General features: G+C 45.6%; 1 long non-coding RNA gene across 1 annotated transcript; it reads right to left on the minus strand.

Moving 5' to 3' along the window:
- Positions 1-1,946: 1,946 nt before the first annotated feature.
- LOC118501969 lies at positions 1,947-13,243 on the minus strand. The gene is made up of 3 exons (XR_004904631.1): positions 13,230-13,243; positions 4,156-4,161; positions 1,947-2,541 (listed from the first exon to the last, which is right to left on the minus strand). It is a non-coding gene; the product is annotated as an uncharacterized LOC118501969 (long non-coding RNA).
- Between the last annotated feature and the right edge of the window lie 493 nt (positions 13,244-13,736).

The following is a 13,736-nucleotide window of genomic DNA, read 5'->3' on the forward strand; positions in this document are numbered from 1 at the left end:
CAGTGGTCCTGGGCTTCCCAAATACCGTGAATGGAATATGTAGAAAAGGAGGCCACAGATTTTTTTCAGATCCTTTCCCCATTGTCCCCCTCCCCCATTCCCTCAGCCCTACACACACATCTTCCCACAATTTGTTCAACTTAATTTCATGTAAGGCACAAAGAAGCAGGGCAAGCACGAGAATCTACCCACAGGTGGGTCCATTCCTAGAATTCGTATTTCCCATTCAAAGTGTGGCCTGGACTTTAATATATACTCAGATTCTCAGCATTAGTCTAAGTGGAAATGCAGAGAGTGGCAGTTCTGAGCATTAGAACCTATTAATACAACAAACAGTCTTGGCCTCCCAATTGGAATCCCCCAGTTACCTTGATCTCTTTTGTTATAGTCATTCTCTCTTTAACCTCCACAAAATGAGTCTGTTGTTGCCAATTCACGGCATGGAGTTTTTTCAGAATGGGAGGGATGGTGATCACCTGCATCTCAGATGCCAGCATTAACCAGATCAGCCTAGCATCCATTCAGCAAAGGTGGACTTCTATTTTGCACAAGTTATTTTTAATTCCAAGCTTCAAGTTATTAAATTTTGAGCATTCCCTTTACCTCCCACCATCTGTGACTCTACTGAGCCTGACCACCTGTGCACACCAGGCTGAGGGTGACACCGAGACACTCACTGGCTCCCTTGTACCTCATACTCCACCTTGACAGCTCAAGGATGTGTTGCTCAAATTGTCATTCGTCTCAGATTTAGTTCATAATTACTCAACATTTGCTTCATGCCTGTATATTTTCTTATTTATATTATCCAGCTTATTCTTTACAGTGACCTTTTCTGTGGGGATTTAACATAGAGCTTTATTTTGTAGAGGACAAAAATGAGACTTAGGAGATTGAATGATTTGCCCAACTTCCTGTGATTAATGAAAGATAAAACTGTGATGTGGGCTCAGGTGTCTTGATTGAAAGTCCCCTGACTTTGCCATCACGCCTGACCATGCAACCTCCCTTCGCTTAAGTTGGTGGGGGCACCTTACCTTTCTTTTCTTCCTGCTGCCTAATTGGGACTTCATTCCTACAACTGGTACATTTATCTAGCCCTGCAGTAGCCCCAAATGGCCTGACCTGGGTACAGACTACTCACATTGAGATGGCCTAAGAGTGGCAGCCCTGGGGCATCAACTTGAGTCTGACAAATGGAAAAGAAACTCTTTCCCTGAGTTCCAATGATTTTCTCTGAAAAAAAAATATCCTAAAATGTATGCTACAAGAATGTAATTTTTAAGTCAATTGGTGTTTCTCTGATTTCTCCCAGGAGGTTCTTTGGGTAAGATCCATCCATGTTGTAGAGGAGAAATCAGGGCAATGATTGACACTATTATTTTTTGGAACCCAAGGTGCTGAAAAGAAACCAAATAGCAAAGCAAACCTCTGTATCTAACAAGAGTTGCAGACTCCAAATTGACTTACCTAAAGAACTGGAATAACCTTGGTTCTAACTTTGCCCCCAAAAGCTCGTAAAGCCTTTGCTTTGCCTCCTGCCAGCTGTCAAAACTGAGGCAGTCTCTGCCAGTTTAAAGGAGACCTCCTCCCTCAAGAACCCAAAGCTCAGTCGGACTCTTGATCTCACGCCCAGTCTAGTCATTCTGTTAGTTAGTTTAGTTTTCTTACTTACTCATCACTCACCCAGAAAATCTCCCAGGCACCAGACTAGACCCTGTCCTCAAGCAATTCACAGTCTGGCAGGGGAGCTAAACCTGTACATCAAGGGCCGAATGGTAAGGCTGGAAGTGATGAATTCAAATCCAAGTCTTTGAGCTCAAAAGAAGAGGAGATGGTGTGGGCGTTGTGAGCTCTCTGCTCTACCTGTCTTTCAGAAGGATGGCATACTCTCAGTTTAGGACTTAACACAATATGTCCCCTGTAAGAGTGACACCTCTTTTCCCTAAAAGTAATCCCTAGTGTGCACAGATATATTAGCTCTCTCAACAGCCATTTTTAGTAGATGCTTCTTGTAAGATCACCAGGAGCCCTTCTCAAAAGCAATGCTCCTTAGGAAAAGTGGCTTAACCAGAAGGAAGGGACAGAGAGGAAGGATGGTAATGAAAAGATTCCTCTTTGCTTTAGATAGATTGCTCTAGAAAGAAAGCATGGTGGCCTTGATCTGGAAACTTAAAATGATGCAGATCAGGAATTTAGGAATGGACTCTGTCTTAGTCAGTTCAGGCTTCTATAACAAAATACCATAGACTGGATGACTTAAACAGCAAACACTTACTTCTCACAGTTCTGAAGGCTGGGAAGTCCAAGATCAAGCAAGGTGTCACCAGATTCGGTGTCTAGTGAGAGGTCTCTTTCTGGTTTGGAGAGGTTGCCTTCTTGCTGAATCCTTCCAAGATGAAGAGAGAGTGAGCTCTGGTCTTTTCTTCTTAGGAGGGCACTAATCCCATCATGGGGACTACACCTGCAGGACTTTATCTAAACCCAATTATCTCTCAAGGGCCTCACCTTTACATACTATCACATTGGGGATTGGGGCTTCTGGAGTCAAGATGTATCATATCTATATGGATTTGGGGGATACAAACATTGCAGACCCCTTTACTGCCTTGCCTCCAGAAGATATGAAAGACCTGAAACCCAACAGCCCTGCAACCTCTGTAGGTATTGCTTTTAGCCATCATTTCTTTATGTCCACAGAACCTCCATCCTCAGTTTATAGACTTATAGAGTTTAGGTTAAGCAGTAAGCTATGAACATGTACATAGGTTATAGAGAATAAGAGATAAGGATATTTGCTCAGGAACAGCCAAGAGAGAAACAGGGTGTGGTGGTATGACTTGGGGTAAACACAAGCCTTGTATCAGCCAACAAACCTTCAAAGGTTCCCTAGGAAATGAGAATTCCTACACCAGTCCCTGCAGAACACTCTCACAATGCCCCTGTAGGTCAAAATTAAATTTTAATTCTACTTAATAACTATTTTCTTCAGCACTATTCTAATCTTATGGTGAATGTTGAGATATGTCTTGAAGTGCGTTATGAAAAGAGCTTCTGGAGTCAAGATGTATCATATCTATTGCATTCATTACTTAACAGGGACCTTTTCTAAAATACTACATATTAGTCTCCAAGTAAGTCCATTTTAAAGCTACAGATTATGTCAATAGGTGATATTTTTTAAAAATCCTCACTGTTTAACAGTGATGAGATATAGCAGGTTTTTTAAACCTTTAAGAGACAGTTATAGTTAATTCCTTAATCTCCTAGTTCAGCACACCAAACTGGACCACTAAAAGTTTATCAGTAGTTTACCCAGCAAATTCTCTAGTCATGACTGGGTGGGAGCAGGTTTAGGAAGCTGTGCTGTTACATCACAGGGCCAGGGAGAGCTGTCCTCCAGCCCAGCCTTCCCTCTAAGCAAAGTTATGTCCCCCTGAAACATGGATGCAGTAGCAGGAGCACGGGATTCATCACCAACTCATCCACTAGCTCAAGCACAGTTAAGTCTTCTGCAATGTGAAGATGACAATCCCCAAGGTCCCTTCCTATCCTAAAACTCTATCTATCAGTAGTATACCCACTCATCCAACAAAATGTCTATGAGCTCTGAATTGTCTCCAGACTGGGAACTTTTTCTAAGAAACACTCAGAGAAAAAACAAAACAAAACAAAACAAAACCTTACCTCCTCTCCTTTTAACACCTCCTAATGTTCATGAGCATAAGAAACCAGGGAGATCTTCCTTAAATCAAAGGTGAACATCTAAATCAACTCTATTTTTCTCTTGCCCTCAAAGAAAAGGTGAAGCCAACTTCTCACTATCCTAATCGGCATACTCAAAATATGTTTCTTGAAGGTATTTTTTTTTGCTTTTTCTAATCCTTTTTTTGTCATCTATGTCAAGCAACTTAAGTGTATTGGGGTAAAGACCATAGTATCTGCTCATCATAAGATGAGAGTCAACCCTATTGGATGTACAGAGATTTTTGACCCCCCCCGCAAAAAGGCAAACAAAAATAATGCCCTCAAAAGCCCTACTCTTTTTTGGAGCTCCACTTAGAGCAGGCTACAGGCTTTGGATGCAGACAATTATCTAACTTTGGTTCCTGAGGAAGGTGTGGTCCTTTCCACAGAGGTGAATGAGTTGTCCACCAGCATCTCCTGCTTTCACGGGTAGTATCCCATTTGTTTTTCTCAACAACCCTGAGTAAAGTAGCATCACAACCAACATACAAATGAGGAAACTAAGGCTCTGCCTGAAGTCACATGGTTCCAAGGGAGTACGGGTCTAACCTGAGAACCTGACGCTCTAGCCAGTGATATCCAGTTCCCATCCTCCTGGGTGGTAGAAGACAGTCCACTTCCCACCAATGTCCCTGCACTGACAGTGTCTATTCTCCACAACACCATTCCTGAGAATCTCTTTCAGGCAGAGACAGATTCATAATTAATAGTAAACAGCTCTAAATAGTCCCATGGACCAAAAGTGGGGCAGCACAGCCCAGTTCTGGGGCATTTTCACCAGGGTTCACATTGGCCTGGGGACAACAATAGGACCTTAGCACTGAGGAATCTTGGAGCATTTCTTTAGCCTTCAAGACGCATCACAATTCATTTCTAACTTCATTCTGTCCTTTTGCTCGTGTGAATACGTGATCACCAATCATCAAATGTTATTTCAATCATCAACCGCCAGATCAGAAACACATCATCTGTAGAGAGCACATCCAGCTAGGCAGAGCTTTGGGGATTTATCTCAGGAAGAACATAGTCATTTGCTAAGGCCGTTCAGGCAAGACAGCTTGCTTGCACCTTTTAAAATTCCTCCGTTTGAGGGAAGGCCTATGGGAGCGGCCCCTGTAGATCTCAGCTGGCTCAGAAGTGACTAACCACTTAGTGGCACCCACAGCAATAAGGAGAGGGCTTATTTGGGGCTCCCACCACCTCTGTACCCCAGGGGACCAGGTCTTGAGCTGTGTTTTGAGTCAGAGCTGAGTAAGGAGAACAGAGAATTTGTCCAGGACAACCACTTTGCTATAGTAGGGTAGGGTTGGGTACTGACTCTAGGAAACCTAGGTAGGAAATGAGGTTGGTGCAGGATGTCTTACAGCTAAAGTGATGAGGAAGTGTGAGCGCTTTATGCAAAAAGCAAAGGATGTGCACACAGGTTCTACCTGAATCCACAACCCCTAGGGATGGGATAAACCATAAGATGCTTGCTGCAACTGAGCATGGCTGCCACCTCTACCCACGGAGCGGGAGCCAGAGCAGCGTGGAAGCACCAAGTCTGCAGGGTCTGGTGGAGCTTTCTTTTCTTCTTATGGTGTGTGCTGCAACATTCGTAGAGGAAACCCCAGTTTCCTCCGATGGCCTGATTGTAACCAAATAATTGAGTGCTTCCTGGGCTCACCGCACCTCACTTTATTTCAAAGGTAGGAAAACTTTCTAACATGGCAGAGGAATTTGTGCTTCTTCCCTTTCTCAGAATGTAGGTGTGAGTAAAGGGTTTGTTCACTTAGGTCCCTCGTGTGAGGCTGGTGGATCCAACTGCCTGGCCACTCCCAGGGGAACGAGAGAGGGTGCTCCCCACACTTACGTAGGATTGCAGGTCTCAGGCCCTAGATAACAACCTGGGACTGTCTAAAATAGCCCCCTTTCAGTTTCAGCAAACCCGGGAAGAGTTTGCCCCACACCACTCAGAGGAACTCAGAGGGACTAAATAAGGCGGCAGTCCAATGGGTCAGAGTGGTTTTCGTGGGTTTGGGTACCAGGAGGAGGCTAGAGGGGCTATTTGACGAGCAGGGGCTCTATGTGGCCTCCACCGGCTTCTGGCCTGATGTCAAGGTTGCCACCCCCCACCCCATACATGGAGAGAAGGACTCTTTGAGGCTTGCCAGTGCCTCTTGCCCACTTCCTAACCCATCCTGGCAGGCTTTACAAATCTCAAAAGAGGATGAGTCCTCCGTTACCCTTTCTTTCAGCTCCTTGCCCGCCCACACCCAGAGGAAAGGCTCTGGGGGAATGATGGCTCTTTTTCTCGGATGTAGTTTGGGGCTCTGGACTCTGCTGTCTACATCCTTTCCAGAGCCCTAGGCTCTGAGAAGCACAATGGCCTTGACACGGGCCATCCTTTTGCCAGATGTGGGCTCCGCAGTCCCCACCCGCTCTGGGCCCCCATCTCTGGTTTAACAGTTCTGTTTTCCTCTCCCCAGGTGATTCTTGATGGCACAATGGGGCGTGCCCCTCGGCATGGTTTCCTTTGATGGGGGGTGGGGACTGTGCCACTCCCTTTCCCAGCTACCTGGGACCAGGCCGCTGAACCACAGGGCAGCATTGCCCAAAGGGGCTCACAGCGAAACACATCCTTTTCTGTTGAAGAACAACGGGGAAGCTCAGTGATGTGGGAAAACTCCCTTCAGATACTCAGCCCTTCAGCCCCAGATTTCCAGTCTTTGTTGGAATTTTAATGCCATCCATTTACTATTTTTTTAATGGAGTAAGAACTTCATGCTAATGAGTTGTACAAATGACACCATTATTTTGTTGCTATTTGAAGGGACAAAGACCATAGTGAACTGTGTTTATGTTCAAATATCCATTCCTTGTGCTGGGTTGATTTCAGACTGGTGCATTCTCACTTATCAGGGACCTCTGATTCTAGCAGAACAAAATCAGCTACTTACTCTAGTTACTGTAAGCAGACACATAACTTTTACTGTAATTTGAAAAACCTTGCACTGTAATGGTTAAAAAAAAGCAAATCTTATCGAAACTGATTTTGTATTTTTGATTACATCTGAATTTTCACGTTTTTGTATCTAACCATGACCACGGTAGTGCTTCCATAGCTTGTGTTCAAGGTCTTGTTTCTTTCCAGGTTGAATTCTTAGCATTGTGTTGATGCCAGATGTGTAAGGGGCAGGACTGGGGCCTGGCTAGCAGAGCCTGTCATGGGGTTGCGTCCTCCCTCCACCAGATCCCTGGCTGGCGACAGGAAAACTTGCCTAGACTGGAGCAAGCCAACGTCCCATTTCATTGTGTGAATTCCCACAGACAGCTCATGTCTCCAACTAATATGAGGCCACCGGTTTCGGCCACACCTTTGCCAAGGACTCTCAAAACTGAGCTGCCCCTACCCTGTACTACCCAGCTTCCTGGGTAAGGGAGGACATTTTTGAAAACAAAACTTGTGAAATTAATTTGTGATTATGATTTTTTTTCCTTCTTGCTGGAAATGTGCTGGGAACCGACAGCATGGTGTTGCCGCTCTCTCTGCTTTTCCAAACCAGTGCACCTGTTGTGCTCTTTCGTTGCTTAGTGGAGAGAATTCTAGACACAGACCTGACTATGAACTCTTCTCCTCCCGCACTTCTGGGTGGCAGTTCTCCCTGTGTGTTCCTAACTTGTTGAAGTGTTTTTCTTCTTAGCATTGCTTCTCATATTTTATTTTTTTACTGAACAACAAACCCACAAAGGAACAAATACTCTCTTTCTCTTTTTCTCTCTTTCTCTCTCTGATGTGTAATGTGTTGTCCAGATTCTGTATAAAAATATGTATATGATGTATCTGATATTTGGCAGCCATTGGCTGTTACTTTAACCAATATAATTAACAAAAATGCATAATGTTGGTGTTTGATTTTTTTTTTACAAAAAAAAAAACAACCTAGTTAAGATGTTTGTGTATTTTTGCATGGTTCAAATGTACTTAGTGTGCTGACAAATGTCGTGGAGGTGCTCAGTGAAAAGGCCGGTTTACTTTTTGATTCTAATGGTGATTGGTTGTTGACCAGACTATTCCCTATGATGTCCGTCTTTAAGTTAGCATACTTCTGTTTATAACTTGTTTGATTACTCAAGATTCAGCATCGTGTATCTATCTATCTCTATTGTACTTACTGTTCCTTAAAACCAGGTTGTGGAAGTTCACCTCGTCTGGCACAGATGCCTCCATTGCCAAGTTCTGCTGAGTTGTGTTCCATGGAACTGGCTGTGCGGTCCAGATCTGAAGCGCCCCACCCCGCAGACAGAGGCTGCCATCTCCCCACTCCCCAGAGGTCCATGCCTTTGAGCAGTTCTGTGGTTTTCCCTAGCCACGGAGCATTTTTATTTTTCAAACGTAGTTATATACAGGAGGAGAAAAGGACAGGAAGTAAAGCAGGAATCTAAGAATTATTTATATTTTTTACATAGTAGTACATATAATATAGATAGATAGACAGACTTGAAGTATGAATTAAGCAGAAAGGCAAAGGAAGACATTGAAGGACTCAGAGAGAGACAGAGAGAGAGAGCTCCTGAGTGTTCCTCCAGGTGCGTCACCAGATCAGTATGAGAGCTGCAGAAAAATGGTTTGTCCTTCTCTGTGCCTCAGTTTCCCCATATGTAAGATGAGGAAGTGAAATGTTGTATTGGGGGCGGGGGCAGCTACACTTTCTTGAGGCTCCAGTGCACTTAGAGCAAGACCAGGCCTTTAACCCTGAGGGAGTCCGTTGCTGTGTGCTGGGAGAGCATGCTGGGAGAGCGTGCTGGCTGCATGCCCCTCCTCCTCAGGACATCTAGGCCTGCCCAGGGAAAGGCGGACCTGAAAAGGCTTGAGCTATTCTGGTGTGAGATCCCCCTGGCCTCCAAAGTTGTCTCTGCAGCCAAGTAGCTTTTGCTCAGCTGGGAAGGAGGTAGGATTGGCAAGCAACATCTCTGGCGAATGGAATTGAGCTTCCGTCCTCTGCAGTCAGAATCCGTGGGCCTGGAGAAGGGAGTTGTCCATTTTATGTTTACCCACCAAAAAATCTCTGATAGATGCCCCCCCCCCATTGCTGGGAACCAACATACACAGTTGGTCTTAGAAGCAGCTGTATGCCCAGTGTTTGTGGTTTTGCAGACAATGGTCTTTTGACAGAAAAGTGTACCTGTCTCCAAGTAGGTCTTCTCACCCCCATCAAATCTGGAGATGGGGCAGTCCTTCCAGGTCTCTGGGCTTCTGGGTGCTGCAGTGAAAGGTCAATCCTGACCACCAGCCAGGTGAACACAAGTACTGCCCTTCTGACTCTTCCGAAAGAAGACCTTGGAGCTCAAACACTTCACAAGCAGCTTGTCGTGGGCACTTCATCCTGCTGAAACCTATGTGGCCATGAGCCTTGATCTCACTGCTCACCATTGCTAGTAGACATCTTTCAAAATATATTGACATCTTCATTAGGTTTGAATAGCACTTGCTACTTTTCTGCAGAGTCAAGATTGCCTGCAGTGGGGCAGGATTCCAGGGACGTGGCACAGGCTGCTTCTCTCCTGCCTGGCTCTTCTTCCAAGGCCAGAACTTAGCAGATGAGCAGCATGAACATGACCTTGTGGGCGGGGAGGCAGGGAGCTTCTCTCTTACCCTTCCCACAATGACATTAGTCAGGGGTCCCTAGGAACCTGTTAGAAAATTTACTCACCATCCCCAGATGCAAGGTTTATTCACTTTGGATGCAAGGCTCATAGAGACCATGCTCTAGAATTCAGCCCCTACCTCATGCCTGTTCCAGATGGATAGTCAGTTCCCCAGAGCCACATGTTATGAATGTCAGAGAGGATCTGCGGTTCATGTGGCCCAATCTCCTCCCTTTACAGATGAGGACACCGAAGCCCAGAGAGAGATGAAGTACTTTTCCTAAAGAAACACAGCTAGAAATGAGCAGAGCCAGAATCAGATCCCACAACTCCACGCTGTGTTTGTTCTCCCTCTCCTGACTGGGGACCAGTAGCTTAGAGTCCCTCTTTTAATTTGTGAAATTCAGATATTTCCCAAACTGCCATGTTTGATATAAGCCCTGGGAAAGAGAAGAGTTTATTTTCTCAGTGACTGTAGGCAACGTGAACACACACATATATACTCTCCCCCTCCAGATCCAGCTCTCTGGGTTTGGGGTTTTGAATAAGAAATGAGCTGATGTCTTATTTACCTATATTTTTTTAGGAACAGGAAAGAATAATTAGAATAAAAAGCAGAAAAATCTAAATCTGTAACCTGCCCTTACCAAGTCTCTGGCTAGGAAAGGTTTTTCTAAATTACCTGTGTGGTCCGTCTAGCCACACAGCCACCCCGTCTCTCATTTGGCCATTGCAACTTTTTTGGGTGTCTTCCATTCCCAAGGCATCTCATTTCTCCAGAATAACATTCCATAGTTCCTTTTAACTGTTTCAGGGAGCCCATACCTTTTTAATCAAGGCAATCATAATTTTTACCAGAAATGTCTCCTTTTTCTCCTTCTCCTTTTCTCCCCCCCCCCCCCCCCCCCCCACCGCTTGTAATGCATCTGTCTCTGCTAACTGGTATCTCACCTGAGCCACCAGAACTCAAGGTGCGTTTTCCTCATGCAAAATGTGGCCCCAGGAACCTCCGTGGGTGTCCTTCTTCTGCACACCGCCCAGGCCTCCTGACCTCACCTTCCTTTTGTGGGAACTGAGAGCCATCTGGCTTATCTGGTTTGTTTTGCTTTGGACACACTCTTTGAGGTTTGTCCCCAGAAACGTGCAAGGATGTATCTGAAATGTTTTTATGTTAATTTTCAAAACAAAGTCCGTGATTGGCTAGCAAGGCCCTTTGGTTCTCTATTAGAGCCATCACTGAGAAGGACCCAATGATTCCTGCGTCCTTTTCCCTCAGCCTCCAGTTCTTAATGTCTTTTTCATATTTAATAGAAAAAAGTCTTTGATTCCAATTAGATTAGAAGGCTGTTTCTCTAAAGAGATCAAGTAACCTGAGTTGAAGGTTTTTAGAGGGCTCTATTCCCTTAGATGGCTGCACTTCCAGACCTTTTCACACCTACCTGCATCATAAATGCGATGCCCTCCTCCTCACCCTAGGCCCTCGATTTGGCTCCAGAGAAAACTGAGCATGGCCAGGGGCTCAGGAAGGACACTGAATGCCTTTCCTGGTGGTGGCTGCCCTGAAGAAGGGCTACAGTGACTGCTTTGTCCTTTTGTTCTATTAACCCTTAGGGTAGAGAGCACTGAGTGGGGAGGGCCTCTTTGAAATGTTGGGGCTGGTGAGAACCCTGAAAGAAAGCGCCCCCTGGTGGCTTTACGAGTACTTGTCACTATTACACTCTTAAGGCTCCTTGGCAGGCCTTTCAAAAACAGCCACCAGCTTTCTGAGGGAAAGAGTAGGGCTGAGGTATTTAACATTGATTTAAAAATGTAAATGCAACCAGAATATCCTAATCCCTGCAGAAAGAGTTCTGTGTTCCAATACTGGCTCTGCATTAACTCGCTGTGTGACTTTGGGCACTTAACCACTGGGTTCCATCTGTAAAATGAAGGATTAAGCTACATAATGTCCAAGGGACCTCGTTTTGTACCATGAATGATTTCAAAGCATACATTTCAACACATAGCAAAGCATCATTGTACACCAAAGTCCAACTGACCTACCAATAGACTTCGGCTCATGGCCTGCCCTGTGTCATCCATACACCACAGGTTGAAGGTCATATTTGCCTCATTATGAATTTATTATCATACTCCTTGGGTTCCTGGATGAAATACCCACTTTTCTTAAGGCCAAAACAAGACAGCTTCTTCCAGAGAAAGGTCAGGCAGGGCACTGGTCCCCAGACAGCTGGCCATTACAACTGGCGTTTCTGCTTTGGCACATATTGTCCCCATAGATGCCCCTTTGAGGTGATCTTGAGTAATCAGAGTGGAGCCATCGCATCCTCAGGCGCCAGGCCTCGTGTGGAGAGTGCTTGCATCAGACTGCAATCTGGTGCTGTAGGGTGGAGGGGATGTCTGTCCTGTTTATTGAGTTCACATGGGGTTCATTTGCTGGGGTAAGGAGTTGTACCTTTTAGCAACTGCCTCAGAGCCAGTTCTTCAATGCAGTCATGTCTCCAAGGATCTTGCCAGAAGTCTATCCAGAATGGCAGGCAGCTTTCCAGGTTTATCCTTCTCATAGCATTTCAAGATTTGTCTCCTTCACTCCAGAACTAGGAACAAGGAAAAGTTTCTTCCATCTGTTCTGTTCAGTCTTCTGTATCTCCTGTGAGTGGATTCAAGTCCAAGGAGCTCCTTTCACTCCCTTAAGGACCCACCCAGGGGCTCACAAGCGTTGCAAGGAGTTCACACTCCTGTGGCCTTTGCAGCTGTCGTTGTGTCTGATGCAGGGGGAACATTCTTGAACCCTGAAAAGCTAGTCCTGTCTCCAGCTGAGCACAGGTCTCATTGGGACATGGGAGCATCAGGCCTGGCTTTCCACGTGGTATTCAAGGCTGTTGAGATGGGCCAGACAGTCTGTAGCAAAGGACTTGTCCCAACTCTGCCCAAACCTTGGTGCTTCCACTTTTCACTGGACAGCTGGGTGCGCACAGCCTGAGAGGACCTCAGGAAAGAGAGTCTGGAGAGTAGAAACTTTGGTCAAGTTGCCCCAAGTCAGGGACGAGCCTTCTTTTCCATGGAGCCTTCCAAAGGGCAAGCCCTCTGCTACTGCGTACTGTAAATTCAGAGCTTCGGGAGCCGAGGCCTCCTATGCTTGGGGAGATAGGTAGCTGAGGAGAAAGGGACTCCTTCTCACCTTTTGTTTACCTTCAATCTGGCTGAATTTAGCTGCCCTTAACTTCTAGTTTGCTAAAGTCCTTATTGCCTTAACAACCACCTAACAAGCAGTCAGAACCAGAAGAGAGAGCCCCTTTGGTGGCGTTCATTGTGAAGCCCCATTCCTGTCCCCGTCTCCCCAAAGCTGCTGTGCCTGAAGAGTCCCAGCCCCATCTCCATAGCGCTGGGTTCGCCTCTTGCTGAAACAGAAACGTTCCCAGGCTGAGGACAAACCCAGAACTGCTCAGGCGGAGAGATCCCCATGCCACGTTGTCACTACTGATGACCCCTTCCATCCTTCCAACTTGCTTTGCTTCAGATCTGGACTCCTCATGCCCCCCCGCTCCCTTCCACCTCTCGTTCTGGAGACCCTGCACACCCACCATGCTCGGGGCCGTTCCTGAGGACCATGCAGACTTTCTGTTCTCCTGAGCATTCTACCCACCTTCAGCTGCAGCACATTTCTTCAGCCTCTCCACCAAGCTCTTTAAAACGCAAGGCAGTTGCTGTCTTCCCATGGACAATAATGAATGTATCTACTGTAAGCGCAGACCGTGTAGAGAAGTGGCTGGGTTAATCACAAAGAGGGTTTTTGTAAAGCCTGTTTATTTTTTTAAGTCAGTTGTGAGCATTTCTATTTTACCACCCTTCACATGGTTTTGGGGAACCCAAATCGTATCAAGGTCTCATGCCAAAACAAGCCAAAAGGTATTTTCTTTACCTTTTTCCTCCATGCACCATGATTTCAATGATTGTTTCAGTGTCATTTTAAATGTTTTCTTGTGACATGTACTGACGATAAAAGTCATCTTGACAAAAAAAAAGATTTATACATGAATCAGAAAGTATTTATTTCAATTTTGTACCTTTCCATTTTAATACATTATAATGTATTGACTCAACTGAGATAATATAAACAGTTCATTTTAATAACATGTGTGTGTGTGCCTTTTCCTTGAATGTGGTGGGGTTGGGGCAGATAATCCTGCAGTGGAAAATTCTTGGCATCCATGTAAGCAAAGCATGGCCAAAGGCTTTTCAAAGGCAGCTGGTGACCCCCCAGGAGAGGAAGAGATGGGACAGGGGAAATGAGGAGGTAAGTGGGTGGGCCCTCCAGGCATCAACTGCCTCCTGATGTACTGGCACTGCAGGCAGGAACA

The sequence above is a fragment of the Phyllostomus discolor genome, chromosome 8, assembly GCF_004126475.2.
Source record: "Phyllostomus discolor isolate MPI-MPIP mPhyDis1 chromosome 8, mPhyDis1.pri.v3, whole genome shotgun sequence".
NCBI lineage: Eukaryota > Metazoa > Chordata > Mammalia > Chiroptera > Phyllostomidae > Phyllostomus > Phyllostomus discolor.